This window comes from Pteropus medius, unplaced genomic scaffold (genome assembly GCF_902729225.1).
Source record: "Pteropus medius unplaced genomic scaffold, Ma_sr-lr_union100, whole genome shotgun sequence".
Lineage (NCBI taxonomy): Eukaryota > Metazoa > Chordata > Mammalia > Chiroptera > Pteropodidae > Pteropus > Pteropus medius.
Genome location: NW_024340697.1, coordinates 3,156,658 through 3,166,429, shown reverse-complemented (window position 1 = coordinate 3,166,429; position 9,772 = coordinate 3,156,658). Strand labels below are relative to the sequence as shown.

General features: G+C 39.4%; 1 pseudogene; it reads left to right on the top strand.

Annotated features, from left to right (window-relative positions):
- The first annotated feature begins 1,666 nt into the window (after positions 1-1,666).
- Positions 1,667-1,786, top strand: LOC120611944 (uncharacterized; annotated as a pseudogene).
- Positions 1,787-9,772: the final 7,986 nt, after the last annotated feature.

Sequence of the window (9,772 nt, the reverse complement as noted above, 5' to 3'; positions counted from 1 at the left end):
TCAGTCGATAATCATAAATCGAGCCCTCAGCCCCATCTGAAATTTGGCTCTTCAAGTCCCTGACGGCTCTTGCCTTCTGTGTCTCAGAAAACTTGAAGTTATCCTCAAGCAATCAGTGGGAGGTATCTATTGATTTGACTTGTTATGGAAGGACTAAAATAAGCAATAACGATATAGGAATCTGCTTATCAAAACTTGCTATTTCATTAAATGCATGGCCTTTGAGTTGGACATTTCCAAGTTTGAGTCCTAGGTGCGTGTGAGTTTGGGGTGGGGAGGAAGAGGGGAAGAGGAGGTGGGGAGGGGAGGAGAGAGAGAGAGAAATAACTTGGGTAAAGTTATTTAATTCCTCAGAGACTCAGGTCTTCCTCTGATACATAAAGTTAATAGCTATAAGATTTAAAGCATTTAGTACATTTTCTGACATAGAACAAACATATAACTATTACCTGTTATCAATAGAATTTATGAACATGAATTATAGAAATAAGGAACATAGTATGGCTTGTGTAGACTAGTCTATCTGTATGTGCCATCACAAAATAAATTCCTAATAACAACAATAGTAATATTAGCTAACCCTTAATATGCATCAAGTACTTTGTCAAGTGCTTTAACATGAGTTAACTTATTTAATCCTCAGGCCTCGAAGAGGTAGTTATTATCTTCATTATTCAGAGGAAGAAACTGATCACTAAAAGGTTAAAAATTGCCTAAGTGAGCCAGTAAATAAATAGAGCCAGGATTTTCCCAAATTACCTGGTCAATGATGAAGCCAGTAAACTAATCCAAACACACAATACTAACTGGATGTTTAAAATATGTTTTCTATGCAAGATGTGTGACAAATAGTAAAGTCACGGTGATCTCTCCATTCGAGCACTCTAGACCACCTAAACAGGACTGGGGGTGTCTGTGTATGGGGGTCCCATGTAGGGGAAGGGAGAAAGGAGAGCATAACATTTTCCAAGAGCCCATTCTGTGCCAAAAACTTTACACAGATTATTTCTAGGCAATATTGCTGTGACAGGAATATTCTTATCACCATTTTATTAATCAGTGATTCACACCCGCATCTGTCCAACATCAAAATTCATCTATTCCTCACTACATTTTATGAATTTCAAATCTGGCTGAAAAAGCAAAAAGATCACAGTCATCACAAAACATAAACAGGAATGTCATACCCCAAACTTGAAAGTCCCTTCCTACTTTCTGAATGCAGATGGGAATGAGCCAGCCATCTCTCTGTGTTTCTCATGCATATTTTCACTTATCAAAAGAGTTTTAGCCTGTTTTCCTTCAGGGTAAATCTTTAAATCCTGCCCTCCACCCCATCACTATCTAGAGCTTTGAACATTTTCTTTGGGGCATTTTTCACATACTGCATATTCCTAAGTTGTGAAGCCTCAAACTGGACACAGCGCTCTTACAAGGAACAGATTCAAGCTGTGTTTAGTTTGATTCATGTGTGCCAAGAAGAAGTCGAGTAGAAGGTCTTGATTCGCATTTTATGATTTGCCTGATGTCTTTAGGGTGGTGCTAAGTACATCAAATTCCTGTTCCCGATCATGTGAGGCGTGGCCAGTCCTGACAAACTGGGCTGTAAGGTTATGAGAAGTCACTGTCACTAAACTCTCTTTCATTGTTCAAAACAGCTCCTTCAGTGTACGGCCATACCACCCTGAACAAGCCCGATCTTGTCTGATCTTGGAAGCTAAGCAGGGTCGAACCTGGTTAGTACTTGGATGGGAGATCACCTAGGAAGACCAGGTGGCTGCAGGCGTAAAAAAAAAAAAAGAAGAACAGCTCCTTTGGCCCAAATGGGTTCTCATCAATGGGAAGTCAGTGTGCTTGAGCCAATTTGGGGCGTTTCCAAATCAGCACAGCTGAAGCAAACTGTCTTTCTAAATGGAGACTGCTCCAATAAAGGGCTAAGAAAAGATCTATTTGGCTCAAGTATATGTGACACAAGGTAGATCATTAAGATAACGAAAAAAATAAGTTTACACTACTGAGAGCCCAACTTAAGGAAATAATCAACTTTGGTTCGATTGCATAAATCTTTTAATCAAAAGTCCGAGGGCCAAAAGAACATAATATCCTTTATTGATAGGAAGCACTTAGATCTTCGTAGCTGCCTAGGCAATCTTTTATGCATTCAGTATGTCCTCGAATCCACACTGCTCTCTCTGTTGTCAGTACCTCCATCAGCAATGAGACTCATACAAGTAAGAGAAGCATAGAACCTAGTCCATTTACTTAAGACACGGAGAAAGCTATGGAACAGAAATGGCAAGTGACATGCCCATGAGACTGTGTTCCATTCATTTTTTAACCCCTGAGTGTTCCATAATCCTTGATACAAGATAGGCGCTCATTAAAATGAAAAAAAAAAAAATGAATGAGTGAATGAATGAGAGGTTAATGGAGCTAGAATTCTTGCCACCTGACACACCAAAGTCGCCCTCCATAAAATTATTCTGAATTGCATCTGTGACATTAATCGACTCGGTTCAGTTCATTTATTTAAACATCTTCATTGAGATATAAATCACATATTATAAAATTCACCCATTTTCAGCTCAGTCCACTTTAACTCGATTTAGGCGAACAGTGCTGTTATATGTATTTATTTAAAGTCTACTTTAAAATTTGTTAGGAAAGGAGGTGAATATACACAGTTAAAACTGGTTTTGGAATCCATATCTTGATTTATTTGTTAATGCATCACTTGAGACCAATTGAGAAATGAATATATTTTCCAAGATATATATTGGCTCTAAGTAAAAGAGGATTTTTGGTACATTTTTAACTTAGTGGAGAAATAGTCACGATTATGAAGAGATGGCTTTTTTGAGTCAGAATCTTGCTAGAAAAAGAGAGCTTCTAAAAGAGAGCCATGGGATTTTCCGATGAGCTACCAACTCCAGAGGCTAAGACTTCTAAGGAGAAGCCAGATGGAGTTATTATTACCAATTTTAGCAAGATAAAATATTTGTTTTCACAGATTGCTTTAATGTCCTGGTTTCACATTTACTATTGTTTTAAAAGCCAAATTAAAAACATTGGAAATGAGAGGGCCAGATAAAACCTAAACCCAAACTGCCCTGAAGAGACAGAGTCGTTGATAAAGGGACCTGGAGCCCCCTTCTGCAGCCCCGGACAGCCCCGAGCCCCAAGGACTGGTTCCTGTCTCTCTTTATTTGCAAAGATTGAATCCATGATCGATAGGCTTCTTTCTATTCTAGGAACTCAAATTATTAGTCTAATGCAGAGTATCATCAACTTTTTAAAGGAAGGCATTGAAAAAGAAATTAAATAAAATAAAGGAAGGCATTGAATTCTATGAGACCTTCATTTGATAAGATTGAAATCCAAATGAAAGTAATGTGCTAGCGGCAAAGACCTTTTCTGTTTGTTTGCTGTTATTATCGTTGTTGTTGTTGTTGTTGTTTGGGGGGCTTTGTTTGTTTGTTTTGCTTTGGTTTGGTGTTTCTGGTCAGCTTTTATGTTCTGCTGCTAAAGTACCCAGTGAAGTGAAGGAAATGAAACTTCTCCCAATATATGGCTCTTTTGAGTGGCAACCAGAGGACATCTTAGAAATACTGATTTTCCCACATGACCTTTCTAGAGAAAGAGAAACTTTGGCACCGATCTCCTAATTAATCTGACTCAAATCAGATACAATTTTTAGTAGGTGGGCGTGAGCCTCCAAATTCTCGTCAAAGCATCTCTTGAGATATTTCACCCCAAAGTGGGTGATCATGGCTTTCTACCTCTAGTCAGAGTCAACAAATACTGAGCAATCATTTATGTATCAGGAATTTTCCTACACACCGGGACGTAGCAGTAAATAGGAAAGAAAGTGTTCCTACCGTCAAATTGCTTACCTAATCGCAAAGGGAAGCACGTGACAAACACATAAACGAGTTAACATAATTTCAAGAACCAATATGTGCTAGAAAGAGTAGAAAACAGAGGGACCGCTGGGCTGCTTTAGCTACAGTGATGGAAAAAGACCTTTCTGAGGAGGCGGTAGCCAATTTGACTTCCATTTGCTTGAAGGGAACTCAAACTAAGAGAATAACCCAAGGCAAACAGTGGTGACCCTAAATACCAGGAGCGACCAAAGCGAAGGTAAAGGGTGAGCCTCAATAACCTTGACACTTTACCAAGGCATGCTTCACGGTCATTATGAGAAAAAGCAAAGTCTGGCTTCTCTTCAGAGACCTGTTAGAGGCTTTAATCACTCGCCTTGGAATCAGTATACTGGCTCTCTCATCTTTAGAAGGCCAGGTACTCCAATTCCACGTCCAGATCTATAATCTCTCTGAAAAGACAGTACTTCTGTGATTTAAAAAAAAAAAATTATTTGTAAAAATACTTCACTTACACTCAAAATATAGCTTCCAGAACTAAATATAGTTTTGGCATGTGTGCCATTGGCTGACATCCTGTATTACATTTGCCTTTAAGGGCATGCTCGCTTTCTAGTTCTCATGCTTTCAGACACTGCTGTCAGTTAGGTTCACAGCCCCGCAGGGGCAGTGTTTCAATGACCTCCCATGTTTTCATTAATTCTTTAAAAAACGTACACAAACATTGTTGTTCATATTAGGTTTTGCAAACCTTTGCCCTTGTGCTTTTTTTTTCTTTTGCAAAATCCTAAATTTGGCGCTTAGACTAATTTGACCTCAAAATATATCATTTTTTAAATAAATAAAATACTTGACGAGGTCCAGAAACTAGTGCTGAAATGGAAGTCAGGGTCCTCTCCAGCTTTCTGAGGCCAGGCCAGCAGAGCTACAATTATCCCAGTAACTCAAGGGGCAAATAAAACACTCTATTTTGGGGAAGAAAAATAAACATTCAAGGGGACTATCTACTTTGCAGGGTGATCCACGACAGTGATCTCGATGACTGTTACCTGAATTCTTCATCCGCCCCAATCTTTTGAGGTGTTTTCTGGAGTCTCCTTCACCTCGGGCTCTGAAGATCAGCCCCAATGTCATGATTTCTTGGTAATAAACATACAAGGAAACCAAGCGATCATCAATCAGTGGACTAATTAAACATGACTCCAAGATTCAAGGAATTACTCCTGACTCCAACCAACCATGTTACTTGGGTCAAATCTCTAAATAACTGTATCCCCTTTAGCTTCTAGTCTGATAGTGAGGATGATGATAAAAGTCCACTAATGTGTCAGCCATCTTTGTTTGCTTGCTCATCTGCAATGTGTGAGAACTATGTAAATATCAAATGCCAATCCCGTCGTAGGAAAATCAGTTTTTAAAAGAAAATATACATATGTCTTATTAAAAATATCTTAAACATATCACTTTCATTACTTGTTAGGCTTTGAAGGAAAATTTGTAGAACACAATTTCTAAGCTGTTTGCCTCATTATTTCCACAGAAACCACAAGGGGAATTAAATAGGAGAGCGGAGCAGTTATACGAAAAGCTCATATGGAAAAATAGCAGCTTTTTAATGAATTTCCTGAGTACTGCAGCCCTGCAGAGATGATAGAAAAATGATTTTTAAAAATGGGGCTGAACCAAGCAAGATTAATGAAGATACTGACTCTTGGAACATACAAAGTTTATGCATATCAGTGGATTCATCCTAGGGCCGGGTTCTTTCACCCAATTATCTATGAGACTCAGACATAAATTCATAGTTCCCAGAAAGATAATTGTTTAGAATACAGGCTAAGAGCTGAGAAGAGATGGGTGAGGGGAAGAAATTCCATCAACTCAGATTGTTTCCTCTCGACCAACTGGGCCTTTAGGAATAGAAACACGGGAAGAAAGGAAAATAAGAAGGGTAGTGAGTCAGAAATTGCAGGCTGAATAGTTGCAAAGGGGTTTGCATCCTCTCGAGAGGATTGCGGAGGGATGTAATGAGAGATGACGAAGGAGAAAGCTCTCCCAGTTCCCCTGTTACAAGCATGGCTGGCTGTCGAATACGGCAATGCTAGACAGTTTACATTGCTTTCCTCTTCAAGAACCACTATCCAGCAAATCATACAAATAGCTAAGCATATGTGAGAGGCAATAGAGTCAAGGAAGGACAAAGAGCATGGATGATGGGTTTGAATTCCAGCTCCGCTCCTTATCAGCTCTGTGCCTCCATTTCCTCCACTAAAAATTGGGACAATAGCCATCTTTGCTCCTGGCCTATTATGAAAATTCAATGAGTTAATACTTGTAAAACACTTCGAATTGTGCCTGGCACATGGTGAACCCTCAATGGGCATTTTTTCAATTGATAAGTACAATTATGCCTAGCACTCTTTATTCTGTGTTTTGGAATGTTTATCAGCTGATGGAAATCCGGAAGTGTTTGTGATTGCTCATAATTTGAACTTCAATTTTTTTCTTTCCAAGTATTCCTGTTTATAAAGAGCAAATCATTATAATATTTCCATCTAGTTTTACAATTTTTACAATTCTGGAAAAATTCTCTAATGGAATAACAAAAAAAAAATGTTCTCCGCCTTCCCTGCCCCTACCAAAAATGAAACTGGTCTTCAGAAAGTTGATTAATTCCACCATGGCCACCCAATGTTTTGGTTTTTTTGTTTATTTTTTTTCAATTATAACACAATAATACACGATGCGTTATAGGTACTGAGGACTTTTTCTCCTATGTGAACTGTCTTGACTTTCTTTCATACTGGGGTTTTCAAAGAATCCATTTGTGATTTTATGGAAACATTTCTAATGAATGGCGCTGCTTTTGAAGTTGAACACATTTATTCTGTGGAAAATATAAGTAACACTTGGCATGGAGGAGAGTAGGAAAATTCTGAGAAATAAACCAAAATATTTATATATTTTTCCACAAAAGATGTGCACCAATGATCTTGGGATATATAAGAAAATGAGCTTTGCCCTCGATGCTAAGACTACATTTGCAACAACATCATAAAAGATACCATAAGCTTTCCCTTTGTTACTGGGTCACCACAAAAATGTGAGTTGGGTGAACTAAGTGTGTTTTTAGCACTATCTTTAGCTTCTAGTCTGGTGGTCCTTGTTGGAGCCAGACTTCTCTTGTTAACTCGAATTTTTTTTGGCAAAACGCAAAATAGCTGTTTTATTATTCTTCATATTCTGGAAAAGATAGCTTCGAGTTAATACTACTCTTTGAATTTATTCTGTTTCTTACACCATTTTGCTTTTATCCAGTTGCCTGGTATTCTTGCACCTTCGATTTGAATACTCTGTAAATGATTTACATTTGATGAATTTTATTTCCTCAACCACATTTTGATGCCAATTTTTTTTCCTCCAAAGAAAGTACTTTGAATGGAATTTTACTAAATTTCAGCAAAGGAACTAAACAAAAGAATTGTTTCACTACAATAATTTCTTATAGATTTCATTCTAGGCTACTAGATTATTTAAAGGAAAAATGAGAATAGATTTTTCTTTTGAATAATAATCTATGTGTCCCAATTATTTTTCTGAACAGATATACACATATAGACCCATACAGGTACACGTGTAGACATACACATATGTGCGTGTGTATAGGCATATGTATTATAAACATGCCTACCTAGCTCTCTTCCAAATACGTTTTTGTAATGGTTTGTAAGGTGAAGTAATAACTTCTCTTCAGTGAATGATGTCAAGGGACTTGAACACGGGCCCTCTGAAAGTCCACCCTCGGCTCTCAACAAGAAAGATAAATACCAGGTGATGACATCCCAAAGCGGTAAGACACTGAGGCAGGTTTCAAATACAATTGCTCATTTAACTACCATTTCTCCTTTAAGTAGGTCACGCTTTGGCATATCAGGTTACAGAACATAGGATGTCTGCTCAGAAAGCTGGTATAAACGGTGCTGAAGAAAGCAATCTAAGTACTGCCCACTCGCCAATCGCCTTTCCTGCTAAGGTGTGCTTCCCTACAGAGAGTTAGTGTGTACGCTCACAGGTAAAGGTGCACTTTCTCTAGGCAATTATATTCCCATCTTGTGCCCATGACCTGGAATCTGGTGCATGCAACCTAAGAAGCAAGTCATGCAAGCCCTTGACACCAAGCTCGTTGGCAGTGCTCTTCCAAGGACAACACGAGCAGCCTTCTTTGGCTCACGGGAGCTCACACTTGTGCAGATGAACACCGATCTGCTCCTTACAGAGTTCGCTATGCTCCCGAACTTCTTCTTTGTAGAATTCATGCCAACAGTCCCATCTTAGTCAGTGCGGGCAGCTATAACAAAGTGCCATAGACTGGTGGTTTGTAAGCAACAGAAATTTATTTCTCACAGTTCCGGAGGCTAAAAATCCAAGGTCTTTGTGCCAGCATGGTCACGTTCTGGTGACGGCCCTCTTAAAAACTACAGATGGCCGTCTTCTCATTGTGTCCTCCCATGGCAGAAAGAGGACAAGGGAGCACCAGGGGGTCTTTTTTATAAGGGCACTAATCCCATTCACGAAGGTCCTCCTGATACCCACATTGGTGGAGGGAGGGTGAGATTTCAACAAATGAATTTGGGGAAAACACAAACATTCAGCCCACTGCAATTCCAAACTGCACACTCAGGGTGCAAGTGGGTTGTTTTGAACGAGTTTTGACTGGACGTGTTCCATTATTTCTATTTTCAGGGGACCCTTCGGACACCCATCGATGCATATAGCAACAGTTGCATTCTAGGGAATATAAGTATTAATGGGAATTACAGAAGTTAAATAAAACTATATTTCTTTCTACCACTGGCTAGAAAGGGACAAGTGGATATCTTTCCAACATTTTTTTTTTTTTAATTTTAGAAAAGAAAAAATAGTATATTTTATGTTCATCTCACTTCTGGCACAATGAAAAAAAGACTTAAGCTTCATAATAACAGTTATTTTGAGAGCAATTTTAAGTCCACAACTGGGGAAAAAAAACAAAAACAAAAACAAAAAAACAAAAGGAGTAGCCTAAAGGACTAGAAGTGAAATAAAGGGTCAGCCTGGAGAAGGCGCTTAGGATTCCCAGGATTGTCACAGAGGTGTGCAATGCACACACAAAGGGACTGAGGGGCAGGTGTGCTCTCTAGTCTGGAACTCACAAGAAGAGATGCCTCCCCCCGGCGAAAGGAGAGCTGCATCTCCTCCAGCTGTAGAGTGAACAATTCAAACCATTTCGAGGTTTAAAAAGTGCACTATTTCCTTTTTTGTGGTTGCACAAAATTTTTGAACCGACCTAAGATTTCGAGTGTTAGGCACATTAGCCCATTTAAGTGAAATAAAAGCATCGAAGAGGGAATGAGAAGGAAAGCATCAAGGGAACACAGTCGACACTAGTGCGCGACATGGTGGACCAAAACCAAACTCTTGAAAACCGTTTGCAAGACCTACCTTGTTAGTCAGAATGTAAAGCAGCCAAACAACCAGGTTAGTTTCAAATAACAGAATTTTAGAACCAGAAATTGTACATAACTCATCCTCCTTCAGTCACTGAGGAAACTGGGGCCACACAGTCACCCCGAACTGGGTTTAGAGTCTTTGCATCCAGGTTTCTTATGCCTGAGTCTTCTGACCGGCTGGGTCACCCTTCCATTGAGTATCCACATAAAGTAACTTGACTGTAGGGTCTCTTTCAATTCACCATCACCACCCCCCACCGGCACCGCTGCAGTATTTTTAACGATTTCGGGCCGCCTTGGTTGCAGTGGTGGACACCTGTTATTCCTCATGACCTCTCCAGGATATTTTTTCTCTTCTCTCCCCACCCACCACCCCCTCCGGGATTCTTGCCACCTTTGTCC